We start from the raw sequence: 26,150 nt of genomic DNA on the forward strand, positions 1-26,150 counted from the left end.
CTCGGTATTTTTCTACTTTATTTGTGGCCTTGTTTCGTTAACTGGGATAGGAACGAGCTCTTTTTTTATATTTACTGAATACAAATTCCTATGAAGCATTTTGTTGTTCTTATGATTACGTACATGTTTCATTTTACACATACGTACACACATATAATTATGTATCAAATCTGATCTTTTCTCTTTCACTTTAATGTGACTAATCTAATAATACGAAATAAATTTTTCCCTCCTCAATATTATATGAAGAAAGTATTGAATTATTTATGTTAGATAAAAAATATATTTAATTTTAAAATTTCTAACTCTGTAATTTACCAGCAGGTTCTTTTAATTGCGTGAACTTGATTAATAATAGATATTATTATCCTTTACAGTATGTCTGCAGTTTGAGGAAATGGTATTGCTTACAGTCCGCTAGTTCTCTATCTGTGCATTCAGTTATCTCTGTTAGCTTTATCTAGACGTATAATATAGTATATTTTCCGCCTCTTGGGTATGGTGATATTGTATAAAATATGGATTTCTTATCCAGTGTATTAGAAAACTTTGGATTGTTATTATATTTTTCGTTTTCTAATTGTTTTTGACAATATCAATAGTTAAAATATTCTCTAGGCTTAGCATTATTCGCTACATTCGGCTAATACTGTGGGCATCTATAATGAAATGGTGTACAAAAAAAGGAAATATTTATCTCTTATTTTTACAGATCCAGGTCTCGTGACAAAAGTGTATCTTAACTTGGCGTGCTGCAGTGCTGAAACGTTCAAATACACCTGACAATACAAATCGGTTTTTCATAAAGATAAATATTTACTTACACCGGCGTACAATATATAAGATACTAGAAATGCGATAAACTTCCAGATCTGAGGACTGAACTTTGAATAAAATAAAACCAGTACTAATACTTCGCTTTTGTTAGTAGATAAAAATAATGCATACTATTGCCATCTAACCAAAGCAATTTATAGATTTGAAAAAGTAGCATAGTGACAGCACTTGATATCTGGGTTAAAATGACACGCCAAATATGATTGTTGGAGTTGTGAATTTCTTTGCTCCCGATGTCGTGCAAAAGTAAGTTTCACCATGTGCCCGTTACAGTGGAGTGCTGAACGTCATTATTTGCCCGAGCGCATTTTGCAATTAAGCCTGACATGAAAAAACAATTCCTATAAAACTCGCTTTTTATCTAAGTATTTCGATTCAATGTTATTCACATATTATTTAAATTTATTTCTTATTACATAAACAGCAAATCCTATTACTTCAAATAAAAATAAAAATTAAAAATAAATTAAAACGCAATATAAGTAATAACGACAATATTTCCATATCTGAATTATTTCTACACAATACTGAAATAAAAATATGATACGATGAGCACACGGAGGGAAACTGAGCGTACCATGTATGACAAGCTGGGAACAAATACTTTGAGGGAACAAGAATCAGCGTAATGCTCATAAATTTGCAGGATTAGTTTCGAAGGTTTAAATATAGAATCTTCTTCAGCCCCAGGATCTATTGCCCAGAAGTGCGAATAGTGAAAGAGAACACTTGTGCTCAAGCACCAACAATGAGAAGAAGGAAGTAAAACTGTTAGCGTCTTCTATTGATAAAAATGAAAACAATTATGAAATACTTTCCTTAAAAGCTGAGAGTAAAGACAGACTGTATCTTTAAATAGACATGAAAGAATATGTAGGAATGTGAAACGTCTCAAGAAAATTCAATTTGTTAAGCGAAATGTTTTTGAACAACTTTGGTTGCAGAAAACTGGAAAATGTAATTTTGTTTACCAACAGTGCTTACAGTACAAGAGGAGATTTATGTATTTCATTGTTTCCTAACATTTGCCTCATTTTTCCCAGAGCGAAGTTTTAAGTTTGTTTTAGTTTGACTAACCTAAATTAAACCACGTAGGCAAGGAGTTCTATATATATAATTAGCTTTATAATTAGTTCTATTATAATTCTATATATAATACCCCAAGAGTTCGTATCCGGAATGGGATCTTCAAGTATGGTACTGCAAATTTTATTGGTAGAAGAAGAACAAAAGACCCGAAAGTTAATTTTTAAAAATGCGTGCAGTTTTATAGCTAATGGATGTTTTATAGCAGAAAAGAATTCAACAAAAGTCTCATAATTTCCTAAAACGACAGAGAAGGTTTTGATGTGTTGAGCAGAGAATTTGTTAATTGCTTGGTCAATAACGTTCAAGGGAAAGCTTCAATAAATATACTGTTAGGTTTTCTTTTTAGTGCATTTTGTAGTATCATTATGTCCTCACGTAGTTGCATAATTCCTTTACAGCGTCAACAAAGCTCATTTTATTAAACAAAGTCACACATGCTTCTACAATGTGTCACATGCTTGCTCAAATCGGCCAATTGCAGCACTTCTGGAAAGAAATGAGTGGAGCTAACGCGACGTGCAGGCGATGTGTGGGAGGAGAAGGTCATTTTTCTATGATAAAAAGAGATTTTAAGAGATACATGTGCATTTTAGGAGTAAAGGGCCGTGAAATACGGAAGCTGACAAATGAACAAATGGTGCAAGAAATTTTGAACAGGCCAGTATTTTTAAGACATGCTTTCTTTATAAATGTTCTGCATTGATATGCTGATAAAATGGTTGGTTATAATAGGCAGTATAGATTTAAAATCATATGCCGTATGGATTACCAATAATTTGTTTTCCTGGTTTGAGCCAGAATGTTATTTAAAAAAATTAAAACAACTATAGTAAAACTGTTATTTAGGTGTTACAAATACGGCATCTACTCTCCTTTATTATCCCCATTAAGTATATCTGATTAAAACAATCATAATAGGTCTTTTATGAAACATGTAGCAATTACAAATTGTTTAAGGAACATCAAATGTTCAGCAAACATGCAGAAATTATACAGCTCTCTGTTGGTAAAAAAGGCTTTAAACCCTTACGAAATATTGCCATTTATTTATAAAAATATTCCTTTTATCTTTATCACAAAATATTTAATTTTTCTGTTAAATATTTAAAAAAATCATAATAAATAAAGTACTCAACGGATCATACTATACTACTGTTTATTATACTGAAACAAAGGCGCAGTCGCAAAGCGCAAACAAGTCTTCACAAAAGCGCAATACACTGAGGCGGTACTGGTGATCACGAGTGTGTCTCTCAATTCAAACTCCCAAAAGAAAAGTCTAAAATCTAGAACACAGGTGCCTGCAGAGTTAACGCATCATCTTTTCAGTTTCTGCTTCCTATTTACTTTTTATGGTAAAGTTTTATTGAGATACGTTTGTAAATAATATCGATCATATTAAGATATTACTTGTAAAAGTGGTAATGAGCCAGACCTATCTCAGGTTGAATGAAAAAGAATAATCATGACTGTTGTCATTCAGAGAGACAATAATCAGCTTTCCAGTATGCCTAAATAAAACATCCAATGAGGCATAGTTATTTATCGTATTAGGAAAGGTGAACACGAGCTATGAAATACATATTAAAAAAGTAAGCAATGAGTTTACCTCAATTTTATTGCAATTAAAATTCGTATCGATGTCTTAATTTATACTACGTTCTGAATATTTCAAATATTTCTACGAAATATAAATAATCCTGCACTTGAAGTATAGACTACAAAGAACATTTCATTCGGTTAAATTTTTATTAATTTTTAAATTTTATTTTAACTCATTCACGTAATTGCATGTAAAAATTGTATGGCTTTATAAGAAATACGAGCACAGGAAGAGTCTCCAATACTAAGAACGGAAAAAGCTCATGCACATTGAAACTTTTTGGAAAAACAATAGACAAATTATTGTTCTATAATATAGCGCAGTGTCTCCCAGATGGGGTCCACATAATTCGTAGGGTTTTCCAGAAGCTCTGATCCACAAGATAAAATTTTATTTTGAGGGGCCATGATATAAACTAACGTGTTCATTATAATATATTATTTATAAAATAAATTGACCATAATAAAAAATCTGATGTGTACATCACATGACTTCCTTGTACGGAATGTTAAATTAAACGCAATTTTTGCTGCATTTCATTAAAACGTATTGCCTCGAATATCATTAGAGATATATTTCTTATTCAATTAATTCTGTTCTGAGTTCGCGGAAAGGAAAAACATCTTCATTAAAAATTGAAAAATATAGAACCCCCCCCCCCAAAACAAAAAAAAAACACTAAATACAGTTAAAACAATAAAAAAAAATTTTTTTTACAATTAAAGTTAGAGTTTCTACTCAAAAAAAAAAAAAAGCAATTCGGCCAGCGGGCAACAAAGCAGATTTTTCGATGCACAAAAAGAAAAGTTTAATCTTGGTCCAACTCGGCAAAAAGACACTTAAGCTGCAGAAACTGAATTCACTATTCTACTAAGTTTCAAATTTAAACAAAAATTAGGCTTAGCTGCACTCAAACAACTTAAAAATTTTCATAATTCTTCAACTATTGCAAGCACATAAACAAAGGTGTAAAAACCTTAATCGAAAGATAAGAAGAACAAAACTGAATCATAAAGCAAAAAATACGAAATTTACCAACATATAAAAAATACTGAGCTCACGGAGCCGAGTAACATAGCGGGTATATATATATATATATTCAAAATAAAGTAATTAAAATTAAATTAAAAAGGCATTGAGTTTGCGTTCCTTGGAGATGGTATATGGAAAGTTGTCTCATTATAAATTTTTATATAAAAATATATAATATATATAGTATATATGTATATATATGTTTACATACTTTTGTTGCGACCTATTGCAACCAAAAGAGAAGTGCACAACTACATATTATGGAAGTCCTATATACAAAATTTCAACGTTCTGAGGCTACTCGTTTTTCAGTTATACGAGATACAATCACACATACGTACTTACGTAAGTACGGAAACCACGAAATAATCTCTTCTGAATCCATTTTAAATCAGTTTTATAATTCGTTTGGGAAAAAAGAGGCCTTTATTCTGTCCTTACGTACGCCCAGATGACACGCAAAAGCATCGTTAAATTGCATTCGACAGCGTCAAAATGGATATTTTCGTTGAAATATGATACCCGAAATTTTTCGTGATTACAATACTTCCTTTGTTTCGTACAAGGAAGTAAAATTGAACTAAAATAACAGAAAATTCAGAAATCCGCGGTTAGAAGATACTTGTATTTTCTGAAACCTTCTTTAGTTAATGGGAAAAAATTATGTTCATAGAAAATTCTTGAAAAGAGACAGCACCAACTAGTCTAGAAACAGTGAGTCAGTCAGTTAGAGGTAAACATTTCCTTCTATACCAAGGAATATATATGGCTGTATTACTGGGAAAACTTCAACGTCATCCGTAAAATAAAATAAAAACACTAATTTGCAGTCCCATTTTAAAATTTTTTGAGCTTTTATTACATGATTAGCTTTTTAGTGTTCAATCTCTGAAGAATAAAGTTGAATATAATTGCATATATTGTAAATATTAATGTTATATATTATTTTCGCAAAATTTGAGCCAAGTATTGATATGTTAATATCATCAAAACATCAGCCGCAGTGATCTCATTAGTAGGGCTTGCGAATTAATTGGGATCCGATATAATAGCCGTACAAATAATATTGTATATACAGTTTGAAATAGTATATTCATTTCTTTAAAATTTATCTAAGTAAAAATATGTTTTAGTTTTTATAGGATAAAACTTTCAAAAATTGTAATTTGCATGTTAATGTTATGCTGGAATTTTTTAATTTTTATCTTTTAAATAGCCTACAAATAAATATTTCACTTACGGATATTAGATATGCATACATGGAGTTCCGCAAGCAAACTAAGATTGGGAATCATTAATATAGTGCACAATAGATGAGTTTAGAAATGCTTTTTTTGGTAAATAAGGATGGCAAAAATTAATTAAATCAACTAGATTTGTTATTAAAAATAATGATAAAAATAAATAAATGGCGTATATATTGCTTTTCAATATATGAATTTGAAGAATGCTGAAGTATTGAAAGGCAGAAATCTTCTTCAAAAGGACAAGCAAGAGTTCTTAAAATCAGTAATTTGCGATCTTGTATCTGTTTTCTGAGAATTTCCAACAACTACCGGAACTGACAGTTTCCCCATTTCTCACAGTTCATTACTGATTTTGAAACGTAACGCAATAACATGACAAGCAAAAACTGAAGAACTATAAAGTATCTAGCATTGCAAGTAGCTTAATAGGTATTTGTTCAAAATGAATTTTTATATCATACTTTGCTTCTCATAATCATAATGAGTTGTATATAGCAAGATCACGATTCATTATAATTCTTGAACAGCTAGTTTGTATCCAGCATATCATACATAAATTTGGGTTCCCATCATAACCTCGAGTATCAACTAATAAAACAATCAAATTAAGAAAGAAAATATATTTACAACATAATTTTATTTCCTGAAATGATAATAATAAAAAAACGCAAATTAAACACAAATTCTGTGTAAGATATTCTGTACCTGCAAAGTTGATTCAACATTATCAAAATGAAAAAGTCATACACATGCGCGCATATATAACGAAACGTGTATATAACTTATATTGCAAAAAAAAAAAAAAAAAAAAAAAAATTGCAGAACTATCAGGAATACAATTCGACGCCACCTCCACGTTTTCATCATCAATAATTCTATTGCCATTCAATATCTTGTAAAACAGCTGCATGATGTTATCCAGTTGCATATACAATTCTTCTTCCCCAAATCGATATTCATCACCAACCCATTGGCGGAATTATTCAAAAAATTTGGGAAAGCCTATAAGTTATTTGAGATTTTAAAAAAAAAGTCTTTGTCAACAAAAATAAAAAACGGCAAGTGTCGAGTCACAAATCTTCTTTCTGGATTCGGTATTTGCCTGGTTGTTAATCCCAGGACAATTCAAAAGAAAGTGGAACTTGCCTTTGTTCCGAAGGAATTCCCACGATAATTTCCCCAGGGTTTATGAACATCTGTTATGGTAGGTATATTATTGGAAGGGAAGCAAGATCTTCAGCTGAGTGCTCTTTGTTTCATGAAACTGAGTGGGTGGGGGGTTATTGCAATTTGTAATGGTTGAATCAATTCCTTGTTATTATGTAGAACAAAAAAGTAATTTATTATGAACGGAGATGACATTCAATAAAATTTGTCTACATCCATTTTTCAATAGACAATATATACTTGAAAATCAAAATAAATTCATTTTTAATTCTGAGAGAACATGTTTTTGTTCGGTTCTTATTATTTGGAAAAAGTTCTAAAAAGTTTTATTACAGTTGTTACCAATATTTTAGATATACTTCTTTTAAATTAATCATCTTTCTAGCACAAAAATTTACAGCTACAGTTAAGTGTGACTAGTTTTTCTCACATTGATGTAGGAATAAAAAATAAGCAAAATAAGTTAATGAAGATGACGAACACCTAATGTTTTGAATTTAAGCATATCCGCAAGAATATTTCTGTGGCATTTATAAATTGATGGGAAATTGCTAAAAGCTTTGAATATGCTGAAAACCAATAATTTGAACTTTTAAAAAAGTGATCACAAAATTTCATATGTAATAAATTTCATTAGCTATATCCTGATCACAGAGTTAAACCATTATTCGCGAAATAAACTTTATTTTATTTCGCATATTATTCGAGCTGTGAAGGACTGTTTTATTATTAAATTACTATTTCTTATAAAATATTTTCATTTTAAAGCAGCAATGGCCCCAGATAAGCAACTGGTTTTCCGGCGAACGGCATAGCTGCATGGATAACGTGAATACCCGTCATTTCCTTTAAAACGAGCTTTATAAAGGCATCCTTTCGTTTAGGTAGCCATGCGATTAGCTATAATTTAAATCAGAGGTTCTCAACGGAGTCGGTATTGATCCTTGGAGGTCAATAAGATTTTAAAGGGAGTGAATGATCGTCAAAGGGTTGACTGGCAGTCGATAGCAGAATATGCACCGAAAACCTAATTAGCATAATCAATGTCCGACAAACTAGAAAAGTAAAATTAGTAATAAAATTCATAATTAATTAATTAATTGGTATAAAGTTATATAATGTTTTACTAAAAAGTAAACAAAAATTATTTAATATATTTTTTAATTAATGTTTTTCTTTTTTAAATATGTACACTTTTTATGGAGTAAGAGCTTGTTTTTTCTACTCTTATATTGCACTTATTACATACGATACATTTTTAAAAAATATTATTGATTTAAAAGGTATATTAAATACTGTGTATTTTCTCTTATATTTATTTATATGATTTTTTCCATACTACATGACTTGGCTTTAAATAATCAGTTATTAATTTTATTAATAAATTTGTATATTGTTATACAAAAGTCAGTTGCAAAATTTAACAGAAGATTTTCACATTGACTTCCAACACACTGAAAGTTTGAATGCACCAGCATGGCTCGTAAAAGAGGTTAACTGCGATATATTTTATCTTGGTATTATTATGCAGGAAGAATAGATCGAATTGAAAGAAGATCTTCAAGCCCCAGTCTTATTCAAAATACAGGAATGCGCCAGGTTTTTAACTTAAAAGTAATCTTAAAGAAATATCTCAAAATTAAAGCTGTTACCGAACCAACGATATTGAATTTTTCCTTTTATTATCTAATGGAAGCAGATTTGAATCAATAAATAGTTTGCTAAGGAAAACTAGAAATAGAGACTGGAGAAAACTGTGCAATTGTATTATGTGATTTAAAGAATAACCGAAACAGTTTTATGGCGAATATTTTAAATATTTACATCAGTAAAGCACGTTAATTAAAACCTAACTTTTTGTGTAATTAGAAAGTGTGATTTTGTTTCTGAGAAGCATGTTCATAAAAAGTATCATAAAAAATGCCGCTCAGTGGTTAGAGGAGCCTACTGCGGTACCGAAGGCCCGGTTTCGAATCCCTGAGAAGATACGAATGTTTATAAATGTATAGTGTCTTTGCAGAATGGCTACCCCCTAAATATATGGCGAGCCGAAAGGCCTCTCGTCTGGTTTGGTTGTTGAGGCATGAAAGTAGGAAGTAAGAGGAGAGGCTCTAACTGGTTTTCACCATTCACTGCTTTGAAGCAGAGGCGAACCCTTCGTAGAAACCAAAACATTCAGTGACTTACCACTAAGGGATCAATGGATTATGATACGATCGGATGTAAACATTTTGCGATTACGTCGTAAATATACATATAAATGTGTATGTTCCTCAATGTTTGTTAATGTCTTATTCCTCAATGTTTCAGAGTCCTAAGTATATGAAAGAATGCATTTTTAAACGGCATTTCATTCTGAACGGAATGAAATGCTATACTTTTTCAAAAAGAGTTTGCCCAGAATAGTTAAATTTCATTGAAATATTTTCACAAGTCTTCGTTAATTACATTAGAAAAAAAAATTAAGGTAATTTGATTTTATTCAGTTTACAAAAATTACGAACAAAGTTTATTGTATTATTAATAATAAAATTACGCATTAATTTTTTTTTTCTATTTACAGAGCTTCTTCCTAAAATACTTTCTCAAATATTAGATGATTTCTGAGGCATCTTTAAATCGAAAACTTGAGTCAATTTGTAATTAATGTTTTGTTCGGTTCACTTCAAATTAAAGTTCCTTTCATTTTAATACTGAAATATGTGAAATATTGGTACTGTTTTCCATATACTTAACTTTCTATGAATATTTCTGAAAGTGAATAAAAAAAAAGGATTTTTTAATATTTTTTAAAACTTGTAACTGAGTTATTTTAAAATGTAGTGTATTCTTTTAATTATCAGATTTTTTATCATTAATTTCAACAATATATATTCTAAAACTCTTCTTTATTATTTCCTTAAGTAAGCATTTCATAGAATTTTTTTTACAATGCCTTTTAACAGGTTGCTTTCCAGTACGAACAATTCTTGCTTTAATAGTAAAACGCTTGCATAAACGTATTTGTCAACAGGATTTCAATTTATGATTACGATTCAATGTTAAAGTTATTATATATTTAGATAATATTTATAATCATTATGAAATTAGATATATTAAATAATTAGATTTCTTCACAGTAACTTGCATAGGATTTTATGAATGAATAAATCCTTCATTTAAAATACATTTATAAATAGTTTAATAAATATTTACGTATTTTGTTAATGGCAGAGGCATGCTTTTTGAAAGCATATGCATAAATATCGATATATGTTTCATATTTTTCATTTTCGTCATGTGCAAATCTTTAATTTCTGTGCATTCACTATATTTTTTGAGTAAGGTAATTTGCAATAATTTAACCTATACCCGAAAGTTTTACATAAGAAATATGTATTAACATAATTTGGATAAAAATTACATTGCATAAGTTTTAATACCCACTCAAAGGTCAGTTTCTCTTCGAAATTCCTCCACGATGGGATCTCTCCTTTTAGACAGATAGCCATTGCATGCCTTACTCTATTTAATGTATCCTAAAAACACGTTTTAGGATACATTCGTTATCAATCTTAAACCTTTTAGTAAATATATTTTGTCGGAGCACTTAATACCTCTTTTATCGATTTTACTCATTTTAATAATTCTCTGATAATATAGTAAATAATAACTATCCATTTCACATTTAAATATTAAATACATTGTTATCAGATCGCAATCTTGTTTGCATTTACTTTGCAATCTTGTTTCCATAATATTGCTTCATTCGCCGAATTCGCAAATGTATCCGTCTTCTGTTCCATACATTTGTGTAAACCTGTACATAATTTTACACAAATGTGTGGTTACAAATCAAGGAAAAGTTAACTTGCTGGCATATCTGTGTTTATATTTATTAATTTTGACGAGGATTGCAGCATTTGGTGGTGATTTTATTTTTAAATTCATCCAAATAAGTAAAACGTGTAAGCACAAAGTGATTATTTTTCAGTTATATAAAAATAAAACGATAAGTTTAAAATGAGCAACTATAAAGCCTCTCCCCTAAAAATGTTTGAAAAGTACATGTTATGTGGATGACGCATAACACATATGTGAATGACACATATGTGGATGACAAAAGAAATATTTTATATAAAACGTTTTGTCGTTTGGAACATGAAATAAAAGTAGCGAATACTCTATCAAGAGTATCGAAAGGCGTATATAATTTTAAATGTACCGTAAGGTATTTTTCATTCTTTAAGCATAACACTTTTGCTAAAATCTATATTTTTGTATTCAAATTAATGAATAAATCTAATAAACTATTTTTTGAAAGTTTTGCTACCTTTAAGTTACTCATGCGCAATTATTTGTATTATGATTACACACTGTATGCTTCATATTACAGAAAAAATATGAGGGAGTCAATGAAAGAAACCATTCCTTTATAAGGGGTCAATGTAACTAAAAAATCGGGAATCTCTGATGAGTAATTCAGTACCATACTACCAACCACTGATAAAAGATGTACAAGGCTGCTGTGACTGTCGTTAGGTAGCGCTGAAGCGCATAACTAAATTTTGTATACGGTTTGTGGCAAACTGTAGAGTTGCACTCTGTTTTGAAGAATTGTAGGAAGAACCGACTGAGTCGGTAACAATGATTTGAACTCTCGTTTGAAAGTAATTTAGGGTAGTTAAAATTTTGTATATAGTTTTAATCCGTGTGCTGATGACATATTGAAGTGACGTTATTGAACCGTATCTTGTGCGGTAAGAATTAACCTGCATTTTAAGTGGATTATTATGGCGTCCGCTAGACGATTGAAAGATCGGAATGCAAAATTTATCAGGTAAGCGCATGCTTATTTATAACTTGATATATTTTGATATAGTTTAAAGTAAAGGAAAATCTTGATAAATTGAAGTGGAAACGCACATTTTTGCGTACCGCTACTACAAAACTGTTAACGAAAATTGAAGCCATTTTAATGAAAACGTCGGAATTGACTCATGAACAAAACAATTGATCAGTTAAGTGTTCTCAAAGACCAGTTAATTGAAAAGTACGATGGTCTTAAACAACTTAATTCTGAAATCGAAAGTGGTTTATCCCTTGAAGATATTGAATCCGACACTGAAGTAGTTGAAGATTACAATGAAAAAATTATTCAATGAAAAAATAGAATTACTCGGTATTTAGACAAGAGTTTGAACTCTAACCCTAAAATTAATTCGCATGATTTTAGTGTTTTAAAGTACTGAAAATAGTGCTTCTAGTAATAATACTAGATGTAACCCTAACATTAATTCGCTTGATTTTAGTGTTTTAAAGTACTGAAAATAGTGCTTCTAATAATAATACTAGACCTAATTTTATGCAGCTTCCAAATCTTACAATCGAAAAATATTATGGTGATTGTTACTTATGGCTTGAGTTTTGGAGCCAATTTTTAAATGCTATATAGATAGTAGTAATGAGCATTTGACCTCAGTTGATAAATTTTGCTATTTAAAATCACTGCTAGGTGGAAGTGTAGCTAATGCTGTATCTGGGTTTTCATTAACTAATGAAAATTATAATTCTGCTGTCTCCCTTTTGAAAGAACGGTTTGGTAGAACCTATGTCGTTATTAACGCCCATATGAATAAGCTTTTGAATTTGAATCCAGTAAAACATTCCGCTAATTTAAGAGCTTTGAGAGAGCTCTATGACAACTGTGAAATTCAGATTCGTAATTTTAACTCTTTAGGGGTTGCATCTGGAAGGTATGGTAATTTATTATGACAAATTCTACTTAAATTACTTTTTCTACTTTATTACGAAAGAATTAATATCGTATTTAAAACCTCCAGTTGTAAGAAAGGAAAAATTATCGGCGCGCTTTAAGCAAAGCAAAAAATTTGACGTCGTCGAGGTTACATTACAGAACGTGAAAATTCGCGAGCGAAATACATGCATTGAGGCGTTGGTTAAAAATACAATTTCTACCGCGATGATTTATCACCATCCAAACTAAATACAGATGTCGAAAGCAAATTAAAGAAATGCGAGCTGTCTAATTGGAATACGTTACGTGGCTCTCAAGTACATTTATTGATAGGCGCCGTTTATCTCTGCCAAATAAACAATCCAGGCACAGTAGAAAAAATAACAAAATTGCTTTTTGAAGCGTGAAAGCTTATTTGGATGGTCACTTTGTGGTTCCATAAGTAATGATGAAAAGCGAAAAAATAAAAATGCTTCCGTTTTCAAGTTAGCTATTGGGAATGCAGAAGAGGAAAATTTAAAGAAATTATGGGACCTTGAAGCAAATGGTACTAGTGACGATGAATTTTCGAAAATAGATAAAGAAATCATAAATAAAATTGAAAACGATGACAAATTCACCACTAAAGTGAGGATGGTCTTTGATGCTTCTTCAAAAGAAAATCATTTGAAATCTTTAAATGATTGCTTATGGCCAGGGCCAAATTTAAACGCAAACATTTTAGATATTATTATCAAGTTTCGAAAACATGAAGTCGCATTCTATACGGATCTAGAGAAATCATTTCTCCAAACTGGCTTATGGCAGTTGACTCATTCAAAATTCTAAGATTTACGCTTGTACCAATCGGTGTTACTTGTAGCCCCTTCATTTTAGCTGCTGCTATAAAATATCATACTCAGAAATATAAGGAGGAACATTATAAAGTTTATTAAATGTTAGACACATGCCTGTATGTTGATGATTTAATTTCCGGTTCAAACTCAGATGAAGGGACGTACTATTTATCTTCTACTGCCGCTAAAATTCTTAAAGATGCTGGGATAAATTTACGGAAATTTAATTATAATTATAAGAAACTAAAAGAACTGTGAAAAGAAAATATGTTATGCAGTGAACAAGAAGATTCTGGTCTCCATTTGAAAGTTTTAGGAATATTATGGAATACAGATTCTGATACCTTTCAACTGGATGCTCAGCATCTTATAGATAACCTAGGGAATGTCAAGCCTACAAAGCGTTGTGTTTTAAAGACTATGCTAAAAGTTTATGATCCCATAGGATTTATAACCCCATTCACCATACGAATTAAAAGCTTATTACAGGAAATTTGGAAAAGAGGTTTGGCCTGGGATCATGAGTTAACCATAGATATAGAAAATGAATGAAGGATTTATGCTCTGAAACGGAACGTTAGAGAACGTTAAGAGATTAGAGATACCTAGAAAATATTTCCAACAAGAAATGAATTCGATAAATGATTGCAAATCCACATTTTCTGTGATGCTAGTCCTAAGGCATTTGGCGCAGTAGCCGATTTTAGGTACTTCACTAAAAATAATGAAATTAAAACAAGCTTCATCTGGGCAAAAAGTAGAGTACCTCCTGTGAAAAGAATTACTCTTCCCTGATTAGAATTAACGGGTGCCGTAATTGCCGCAAAGATGTCTAAGACTAAAAATGGGACTAGACTTTCAAAATTCGAAGATAAAATTTTGGACAGACTCAACAATAACACTGCATTGGATAAAAGGATCTGCTATGAATTGGAAGCCCTTTGTTTCAAACACAGAGAAATTCAATCCCTTACTGAACCTGAAAATTGGAACTATTGTAGCGGAAAACAAAATCCAGGTGATTTAGTGACACGAGATGAAAAACTGATAACATTTATAGGAAATAACGTCAAATGTCAAGGTTCAGTTTTGCTATCCCTTCCAGAACATTCATAGCAGTCAAAATTAGTAACTGAATTATGCGAAGATGCGTTAATTGAAAGAAAGATGAAACCTCAAATTACTCAATTATGTTGCACCGTAATAACGGAAGCAGTTTAGATGTTGAGAAATTTAGCAGTCTCAGAAGAGTTTATCGTATCACGGCATAAATAATGCGCTTTATGCATAATTCGAATAAAAGAAACTCTAAGGTCTCCGGTCCATTGACAGCATCAGAACTGGATAAGGCGGAACTGTATTGGATTAAACGTGTTCAAGAATCGGAATTTAATGTTGAAATGACCAATTAAATCCTCATCATTTAAAGTTGGTGACGTAGTGCTGACCCATGACGAAAAATTGCCGAAACATCTTTGGAAGTATGGCTGTATTAAAGAGATGTGTTTAGGATGTGATTCAAAGGTTAGATCCTGTGTGCTTCAAACACCAACAGGAATTAGAAAGAGACCCATTCAATTACTATATAAATTTGAACTGGACTTAATGGACTAATATTTGAATGGACAGGCCTAAATATTTTCTGCATGATTTACTTTATTCATATAATTCATTTGTTATTTTTATTATTAGATTCCAGCCTTATTGTATTTTGAATATTGTTTGCCTTTCGTATATAAGTATAATCTAGTACATTTTATTTTTATCCAATACTATATTATATATATAAAATAATATTTGAAATACCTAATTTCAAAGTGTTCAATACTTAACGATTAATTTACAGGGTGATCAGCGAATAAGCCCTGATTTCAAAATTAAATATTTCTGCAACAAAAATCGATAGAATTATGCGGTAAATTGTACATTTATTAGCAAAACTGTAAAAATGGTGTACAAAAGTTTAGAAAATTTAGTTACGAAAATCGTTAACAGATGGCGCTCTACACTGAAAACTCTTTCTCTGAAAGGAGTCAAAAAAATTAATTAAAAAAATAAAGTGAAGCAGCCTTCGCAATCAAAATACAATTTTTTCAAAATGTTCACCGTTCGAAACAATGAGGTGGTGTAAACAAACAATGAAATTTGACATCACGTCTTGCAATTTCTCGACGGAAATGGAATCAGATGCAACACCAATCAACGATTCAAGCTCATCTAGAGTAGCAGGATTGTTTCGATAGACAGCCTCTTTCAATGGGCCTCACAGAAAGAAGTCACAAGGACTCAGATCGGGAGAATATGGAGGCCAAGCTACTCTGTGTCAGTAAATTGAGGATAATCTAACGCAATTACTCTATTCCCAAAGTATTCATGAAGAAAGTGAAAAAATTTCATTTGTTCGATGTGGTCGAGCCCCATCTTGCAGGAACCAGTCGATACCTGGTCGATCCTCCAACGCTAGTTGACTGCTGACAAATTGTTCCAAAGTTGTAACGTAAAGTTCAGTAGTTATCGTTTCTCGTACGAAAAAGGGTCCGATAATGCCTCTGTCGCATACCGCAGCCCATGCCATAACTTTAGGCGAACGCAGTGCTTTTTCTTCACACAAATGACGATTTTCGGTACCCCAAAATCTCTAGTTTTGTTTATTAACGATTCCATTCAAATGAAAATGTACCTCATCTGTGAACCAGGATGCAGCTCACATCAAATCTGTCGTTGTCGATCATTGTTAGAATCTGATTCGCAAAGTCAACCCTTTGTTGCACAGCGTTCATGAGTTATGGCCTGATGACTTTGGATTTTGTATGGAAACAGCCGTAGGCTATTTTTAAATATTTTTTGTGTGCTCGTGTACTTCAAAACTGTCTCTGATGCGATCCGTCGGATGCTTTTCCTAGAATTTTGCTGAACAAATCCAGAAACTTTGGCTGCATCTTCAGGAGTGCTATAGTTTGCTTAGGCCCAACATTTCCCTTTCGATCATCAGACACGCTGCCAGTCCATTCGAATTTCGCGAAGAGCATGCGAATGGTTTTCGCATCGGGTCCAACTGGAACATTGAATCTGCTTTGAAAACTGCAACGTGCTGCTGTAGGACTGTGTTCTAATTGGTGAAATTCCAGAACCAAAATACACGTTGTTCAATGGAATACATTATTTCACTTTCTACGCTAGCCTCTTTTCACTAGCCAACAGTTGCACTGATCACTTTCGATTTCAAAGCACATTTTAAAGGCTATTAATAGGTCATTGCGATTAGAGCGCCATCTGTTAGCGATGTTCATAACTAAATTTTATAAATTTTTGTACACCATTCTTACAGTTTTTCTAATAAACGTACAGTTTACAGCATAATTCTATCGATCTTTGTTGTAGGGATATTTAATTTTGAAATCAGGGCTTATTCGCTGATCACCCTGCATTTTTGTATTTTGAATTAGTTATTTTCTTTTAATGATTTCATCCGGGGGCAGTGTGTTGTGACTGCCGTTAGGTAGCGCTGAAGCGCAGAACTAGATTTTGTATACTTTTGTGGCATCTCTATAGTTGCATTCTGTTTTGAAGAATTGTAGAAAGAAACGACCGAGTAGGTAAAATTGATTTGAATTCTCGTTTGAGAGTAATTTAGAAGAGTTAAAATTTTGTATGTAGTTTTAGTCCGTGTGCTGATGCGTTCACATGTTGAAGTGACTTTATTTAACCGTATCTTGTGTGGTAAGAATTATTAACCTGCACTTGAAGCGGATTATTAAAGGCATTGCCTGTTATTTGCATGAATCTGAATATATTTGTTAGCAAACAGATACAACCGAGAAATATGTTTCTGGATAAAACTTACAGCCTAGGTAATTTTTTTATTACTTTGTATTACTCTAATTAATGCTACATTCTTTAAAATGTACGCCGTATGTAGTTCATTTAAAATTTCTAAAGATATTTTTAAAGAATGCATGCTTATTAATTGCAGTTTTATAAGCAGATATTAATTTTATCCGTATTATCTGGTTATCAATGCATTTATTAGAACGGATAATCGGGATTTCGGTGTTTATAAAGACTTGTGAGAAAAATTCGTTGACTCATTTTATCGATCTTCAGCTGTAAAATTTCTGCGCAGTACCCAAGTCTTTGCGATCATTGCAAATGGCTTAGCCAAACACTACACTTTTTATGAAAAAAAGCATAATAAAATACGCCTTTCAAAGTATATAAATTTTCTCTGAGATAATTTTTCTCAAGCAAACTTGAGTGGTAGTCGGCTCGGTATTTCATTTCAAATACTGATATCGATTTTTCGATTTTCTGCGGCAAATCGCTTTGTGCTTAATTTATATCCGACGAAAACATTTTAAGGACCTCAAACATCTAGACACTAAAATTAAGCATACATAACGACTATGTTTTCGACTGAAACGGTTTACAGTTGGGGTTGAAACTAACTTTCATATCTTGCCTTTTGCTTTCTAGAAAAATATTTTAAGTGATTATTGGATTTCTGACGCATTTGGAGCAAAGTTCTTAAATAAAATTGATTCCTTTTCAAAAGAATAGAAGTAACGCTAACTTCCACACTTTTCCAATAGTCTCATTCTTTATATTGCAGTTACAATGGCTAAACTTCATCAATAAAATAATAGATTTTAAAAAATAAGTGATGTGGGGGGGGGATTATGAAATTTTAGTTTCGGATTAAAATACTTGACCATCCATGAATGTATTTCATCTTTCAAAGAGTTCACAGAATAAACCGCATCATAGAAAAAAGAAACAAACAATGCTTTAAAATCTAGACTTAACATGTGACTGTTCGATGAAATAGAGTTTCATGAAATATTTCACGTTCTCATTGTAAAACATGATTTTTCACAGAGTCAATAAATAAATAAAAATAATTGTCATTAAATAAAAAATTAGTTTTGCGAAATTTAAAATCAATATTGCGAAATTTAGATTTTCCTTGCGGCTGCGCAATGCTGAAGAGGCGTAAAGTTCAATGGTATTTAATCACGCGGTAAAAGCATGAAATGTATGAAGAATGTATCTTTCCGATATGCCTATGTCAGATGTGTGTTGTTCTGGTTAACGACGTAACTCGTAGCTGTGATTCTTTGAAGTTTGGTGTAACGATGTGACACATGGAATTCTGATATGGAAACTATATGTCGGAAACTAGAGTGGGGATAGAAATTAGTGTTCCGGACAGCATTTATTTGAAGTATAGCATGGAACTGTTGCTGTCAAGTACCTTTCAATATGCTAGTCAAGTTGATCAAATGTTATCTATCTTCTACCTTCATCACAGGGTCTAGGACATTTTGCCATCGTCATTTAGCCGTTGGGACGTTTCGCCGTCGGGATGTTTCGCTGTCGGGACGTTTCGCCGTCAAGACATATTTTTCTTTACATAACTGTATTAAACTCGTATTAAATTTATTTATGTTAATAATTCTGTTTACCTCTTGCATTTTTAAACTTAATAAGGTTGCTTTTAATATATATAATTATTTACAAGTATGAGATATAAAGAAATTCCACATAGTTGGAAAATTATTTCACTATCAAAGAGAACCGGGGGGCTAATATTCTGATACAAAAGAACTTATATTATAGATTTTAAAATTGTGCGGGTACAATATTTACATGATTCGTCAAAGTTTCTTGAAATTTTAATCGGCTAATTCAGAGAAAACACTCATACAAGCAGGAAATTCACATTTTTATGAAATCTGAATGGAAAACGGAATTACTTTGGAATCTTGTCAGAACATTACTATCTTAAAATTAATATGTGTAACGGTGTATTTGTATAAAACTCTAATTAATCTGATTAAATTAAATGATTAATCTGAACAGAGTTATTAGTTTGAATCAACTTAAAATAATACGGCAAAATAATACAGTCGTGTAAAGAAAAATATTTCTTGACGGCGAAAAGGCCCGACGGCGAAACGGCCACAGCGAATAACCCCATTCCCTCATCACACGCTTTCCCTCGCATGCCATAGGTTGACATATCCTGTTTATCTCTTTTGTTAAGCTCAAGGTAAGCGCGCATTAATGCTTATGTTTTACTTAAGCAAGTAAGCTCCTTTGGTTGGCAATCACGTTTTAAACTACGTATTACTACGAACCTCACCGAAAATTAAATCAACATTAACAAACACGGAGCAAATGTAATCTTTCAACTCAATTCTTTCGCATGTTTACGTTGTAGGAGTTTCGAAGTTGAGGCTATTCGCTAAGACAATACACTCATCAAATTGAGACCATAAAATACTGCTACATAATAGCAGCCTCGGCATTCTCCTTTTTTGTAGATATTAACAATAAGTTTTTACAAATAAAAACAAATCATAATTTTGTCTAGCATTTCAAAGAAATATCTCATGTAACAACTGCAATCATTAGCGGAGGAAAATTTATATTTGTTTTCAATAATTCAAAACTTTTGGATTTTTAGATAATCTTATTCCTTCAACCTGTTCTCTTGGGCATTTCCCGAAAGTTTTTCACTTGGATTAAAATTAGTTTATGAAAAGAAGCATCCGTGTATATTAAATTGACATAAATACTTCACTAGAGAGTCCCTTTTTTTTATTGCGTAAAATGTTTGCATATACTCCATCTCCTTCCATTAACTGAATTTGTTTAGACCATTTCATAGCTTCTTGTTTTCCATACCATATGTTGAATTACATCTGAGAGCTAGAATAATCCAGCGTTTCTCAAATGTTATCGAAGTTGGAACCATTTTTCATGAACTAGAATTTTGTTCAAAACACCATACTCTTAACTTCTTCAAAATTCATTTAACATTATATTGTTGTTAAAAGCTAATATAAGAAAATTTATATTTGTTTACAATAATTCAAAACTTTTGGATTTTTAGATAATCTTATTAACTAAAAATAAATAAATGTCGGGACTCATATTAATGAGAATATTGAGCCTGACGATTCTTCACATCTGTTCGATATTTGAATATACACCAATGTTTGTGAAAATCATGAGACGGAAGTCACCTCACCACATGGATGTGACGGATTGTTTAGCGTCCTCCCGTGTATTAGTACAACTCTGGAAGTGTGTGTTAGTACAATACGCTACATGAGCTGTGTTGTCTAGCTCCGTGGTTTGTCGCCGTTTGCTGCAGCATGAACTGTGTGCAAGGGTTCCTCTACGCAGGATTTCTCTCTCGCTGAATTACAGACGCCTCCTACTTCAGTGGGCACGGAAAAAGAGAGCGTGGCGTGTCCTGTGGCAACAAGTTCTTTTCTCTGATAAATTTAGCTACAATCTGGAGTACAATGATCAAAGAGTACGCGTCAGATGTTACAAAGCGGAACGTCCGCTCCCACAGTCCGTTGTCTAACGTCATACCGCATAAACGCCTGGCATCATGGTGTGGGCAGTTATTTTGTATAACTGTCGATCCCACCTAGTGCAGACTGCGGGCAGCCTGAAAAGTGATCGCTACATAACTGATGTTGTGGAGCTAGAGCCCCTCCCGTGCTTCGCGTTCCGGGCCCTGTATTTCAGCAGGATAACGCCCGTGTACATGTTTCTCAGACTGCACAAGACTTTTTTAGGAACAACAGGTTTCGCTTTTTCCATGATGCTCAATCCCCGTATATATCGCTGGTTGAGCATGTCTGAGATTTTATTGCTGAGTTAGTAGCTGGTGCAGCTGGTGGGGCACACACTGAGACTAAAATTTGGGGTCAAGTTGAAGACATATGAAATGCCATTCCCCAGGATTACATTTAGAACCTGTATGATTCAAAAGCACAACTTGTACGCGCTGTCATTGCACAGCGTAGCGGACACACAGAGTGCTGATTCTGACGTTCATTTTGTTCTTGCCTTGTAAAATTGATCGTTTATTTGTAACTATCAGTAATATCTAGAATAAATTTCATTCATTTCCGACAAACCTTTTATAGTGTTGCAGTTTTCACAAACATTAGTGTATACTCGTAAGAAGCACCATAATCAATGCACTATATATCTCGTTTTCCTTCTTTTATTGCCAAGTATGCAGTGAGCATTCTGGAGGAGGGTTGTAAATAGTTTTCGCTCTCCTTAGTATTTTCATGGTATAATGGACGTACGTTCGACTAACAAGGAGGAGGGTCGGTGTTACAATCCCAGCGAGGATATCGAGTATTGTTTATAGTTCCCGAGCTTTGAAATGTAGTAGAACGTTTAAGAAGTGACGCGGGAAATAAATAATGGGGTGAACGATAATTGCCAGCACCAGGATTTAGCGACTGAGTTTCCTCATTTGAGCATCCGAGTATATTCAAAAGTCTCGGAGCGCAGGGGTTTGAAAACCAGATTATGAACATTATTCATGCACCCAACAGGAATTTCATCAAAGACATGTGTAACAAACCTCTTTAACTGCACTTAAAATATTGCTTAAATGTAGAACAGATTTTGCTATTTATCAAAGTAATATACCAGACTACCTCAACCACTATAGGCAAATAATTTAAATCTTCTTTACACCCTTGGAATAATAGGAATACATAAATATCATTTCCATACAAATGGCTGCATAAGTGTTCACCGATATGGTGCGCCAATGTTTTACGATTCATGCAAGAGACGCTCTCTTGGAACAATTAAGATCCAACAATTCAAATCAACTACACTTATCTATTTTATGGTTGATTTCGAGTTACATTTTATTTGATCTAGAGGCCTGTGGTTTTGCAAGTTTTCAGAGAAATCAGTTAACCCAGAAGACCTTTCTCATAGCAAATTATTTAAAGTAAAGAAAAAGGCATAATGTTACCAAATTATAGCATAATTATTAGAAAACAGTTAAGAGGTGTCCCCAGAAACGTTGCATGTATGTGTACATTTAGAACATCATATATAGTGCATAGTAAATCATCAGTGACCAGCACATTATAAAATATTTACCTTCGCGGACGATGTAGCCTATATGCCATTGGCAGCATAATAAAAAAAAGCCCTTAAATAAAACTGATGAAATGCTCTACATTTTCTATATCCTTATGTAAGTCACATAAGCTGAAATCATCGCACCAAAAGACTGAAGTACTAGTGATTTAAAAACAAGGCAAGAAACGTCTTAAAACCGCAGCATTTGTCTTGTTTTCATTTAATATGGAAGACAATAGAATTAAAACAGTTAAAATAAAAGAATATCTTGATATTCCATCGACCCCCAAAAACCCTGCTTTTCCGACTATCAGAATATTAAACTACACATCTCAGAAAAGGACTTATACTAATTTCGTACGCGAAACTACAACTGAGAATTAATCCCCATCTAATAAATATCTATCATAAACGGTAATAATCAAAGCGATTAAATATAGTTTAACCATATGGGCGTTAGTCATGGATGTAAGGAAACTGAGGACCTCTCTGTTCATTAAAAATCTTTCATATTACAAATTACTTACGCCGCCCTTGGCATGCCATCTAACGTACCGCTGAACGCTGTAGGTGAACGACACATTAATGCAGAAACAGAAGCTATAGCTCCCCAAGATTATGTAACTGAATCAAACATTAGAGTACACAGGCACAAACCATCATCGCAAGTCAATACGAACAGAAAACACGGCCGCATTATGAATATGCAGCATCTTCTGATAATAGATTCAAGTTCCACAGATTTGAACAAAGAGAAAAATCTGAATACCTGTCATCATTTACAGACGGATTGCAAACTGATAACAAAATTAGTTGCGTTCTATACCTACAAATAATAAAGGCTTCATTGGGCTGAGACACATGAAAACACGCTTTGTTACTATAAGACTGATAAGCTGATTTAATTGTATTAAGAAAAGTGAATGCGCTTTGAAAAATATATGTATATTCAGTAATTTCTTAAAGTTAAAAACACTGGTTAATGGTCATGATAACTGATAGATAGTAGAGCAATATTGTACATATTCAGTTAATTCCCATTTGAAGCTATAATCCTACTTATAATGTACTTATGCAAATTAATATGTTTTAAAAAATAAGATCTTGTCGCTTGGGATGCTCGCGATGGAGAAGCGAAGATTGCCGGGCTGGTTTTAATGGCGTGGAACAAACACCAAACATTGCTTTTAAATCCGAAAAGTTCCGGTGCAGTCACTCCTTGATGGAAATGCTCCTATTTAAGGTTTATAAGTGAGAAACGTACCTAATGGTGATTATTTGCAACGATTTAGTGTTCCCTGTGATTTAGCATACGATTTACCTGCTTCTGGTGAAGAGATAAAATGGTGGATGTCAACAGCAGCGGCAGTGTGCTGTATTCATAAAGTTGTTTTACATTTTACGACAAATGTTTAAACAGACAAAGAAATTATGTAGAAAAAAGTATATATGAGTTCAGGAAAAGGATATTTGTTTCACGTTTAGAGCAAAATGAGTGCTACAAAATGACTCTGGTAAAAATATTTTGTCACCGATTTTTCATGCAATCAGTTTCGAGAGCCAGTTTCGCCTAGTGCCATAAGTGAGACTTGTAAAAAATGAGCAGTCTCTCTGTTAATGCATCAAAATCTATTTTCTAGTTAATGTTTTCCAAGCAGATCTATATCTACACTGTTATACATAATATGCACTCTAAAGTGTTTATAGTCACTATATATATAAATTTCTTGAATATTCGATTATTTGGTAAACATTTTCAGGAACGTTTTCACCTCTATAAAATCAAATGAATTATGAGCAATTTTAAAAGGGTTTTATTATTATATCAATCAACAATAGTTTTATCCGTAAAATAACAGGAGCTGATAAACGGGGAAGTGAAAGCCTCTGTTCTTGGAACATTTCAATTAAATATCGGTATTATGTAGATGTGAAACTGATATATTTTCAGCTATGTTACAAACTGAGAACATTATGTCATTTTCATTAAATTTCTTTGTAAATTAGAAACAAGCTATATGGCTTAATAAGAAATCTTAGACTATCATTTCCCTAGACAAGGAATAGTTTTAACCACTTTTAAAGATGGAAACAATACGTGTACAAAAGAAATAGAAAAATGACTAGACGCATAGTTTTTAATTTAGTATTTTGGCATTACAAATATCTTTAATCTATTCTTTCAAATATTTTAAACCATTACTGCGCATATATTACGTTGCAATGTCCTGATGACTTGGCAAGAGTTACGGCTGCTGTAAGTTCTTCCATAAACGCAAGTTCAGGTAAGTAAAAGTCCTTCCATCCATTCGTCAGTAGCATATTTCAGAATACTGTCATACGGGAAAGCATCAAGGTTTCGCATTTTCTTTCAAATTGAATCAATTTGTAATTATTCAGAAGCTAAACGCTTTAAAATAAATAGATACATTTTTTAATGATGTAAGTCTTTATTTTATTTTGTACTCACAAGCGTCTTTAGCTTCCTACAAAGTACCTACTAGTACTCACAAAAGTCTTTTGGCTAGTTACATTACGTAATTAATTTACGTGTTTTCATCATATATGCTATTTAGCAAGCGTTTGTTGTATTGCGCAAAATACAAAAAGTCTAATTAATCCACCAAACGGCCTGGCAATTAGCCAGTTTCCTTTCCGTTATTGTTTTGAATAAGAATAATATAAGAATTTAAATTTAAAATTTTAATTGTACTGCTGCAATTTAACTGCCATTAATTAATTATTTTTAATTTAAAATACATAGAACTGATAATTTTTATCAGTATTGTAGCTTTCTATCGTCATATATTCCATTACTATACAAAAGTATCTGGATTTTTCCCGTATTTTTCATTTTCAAATCAATGTAAGAAAATGCACATTGCGTCTATATATTAAAATTCAATAAAAGTTTAACTAAAATGAGATGAAAAATAAAATGTCAATGCAACTATTCTCCGTTTCCCCCCAGCATACACCAGAAAACATGCTTTCCATCATATGGAGGAACCTAGTTCTTCGAAATATAAGAAGCAGTATACATAAAATTTTGCATAATAATATAAATGCACTTTATATGATAATATTTGAGATGAATCGGAATGATATCACAAAGGTTTTGTTACAATGCAGAATTTGAAAGTGAATAAATTCTAAACTGCTTTATGCAGTTTATAAAAAAGAGTAAATTACAGTCTGCGCCTTCAAAGTTAAAAAAATTCTAAAATCGTGCTGCAAAAAATAATTCACGTAAAATTAGCAATCTATATGCTTTTATCTGGAATATTAATTTATTTTATGACTACGAATTTTCCCTTCGAATTCTTCTATCCCACAAATAACTTGCGTTATTTTCATTAACACTGTTGTCGCCATTAGTACGTAGTATGAGAATTCTCGAGAATTCATCACTATCTTCACTACCTTCACTAATTAATTCTTTTAATAAAATTTTCAATGCTGTGTTAAATTAATTTCAGTCTTAATCATATTCATTTGAATAAATATATCCATCTATGTTTTATTTATAACAAAGTGTTTAATTCTCTTCTATCTTTTTAGGATCATTTCCTCGACTCAGTTAGACTACAACTGCAACAAAGTGGAACACCTGCAAAAACGTTTGGTAAGAAGCATAGAATACTTAAGAGATTGTGATATTTTTGGAAATAGTTTGATGAATA

The 26,150-nt window shown here is 32.1% G+C and overlaps 1 protein-coding gene and 1 long non-coding RNA gene across 2 annotated transcripts in view; one reads left to right on the top strand and one right to left on the bottom strand.

The window, feature by feature from the left end:
• LOC118197850 (5-hydroxytryptamine receptor 2C-like) overlaps window positions 1–26,150 on the top strand; it is a 1,008,613-nt gene that overhangs the window by 352,712 nt on the left and 629,751 nt on the right. Inside the window, exon 3 of the mRNA XM_085825349.1 lies at window positions 26,029–26,092. The gene's annotated coding sequence lies outside the window, so the exon portion shown is untranslated. The remainder of the gene's footprint in view (window positions 1–26,028; window positions 26,093–26,150) is intronic.
• LOC118198877 (uncharacterized) overlaps window positions 1–26,150 on the bottom strand; it is a 350,501-nt gene that overhangs the window by 15,304 nt on the left and 309,047 nt on the right. The window lies entirely within an intron of this gene.

This window comes from Stegodyphus dumicola, chromosome 10 (assembly GCF_044657685.1).
Source record: "Stegodyphus dumicola isolate Sdum_Otavi_A_Nest chromosome 10, ASM4465768v1".
Taxonomy (NCBI): domain Eukaryota; kingdom Metazoa; phylum Arthropoda; class Arachnida; order Araneae; family Eresidae; genus Stegodyphus; species Stegodyphus dumicola.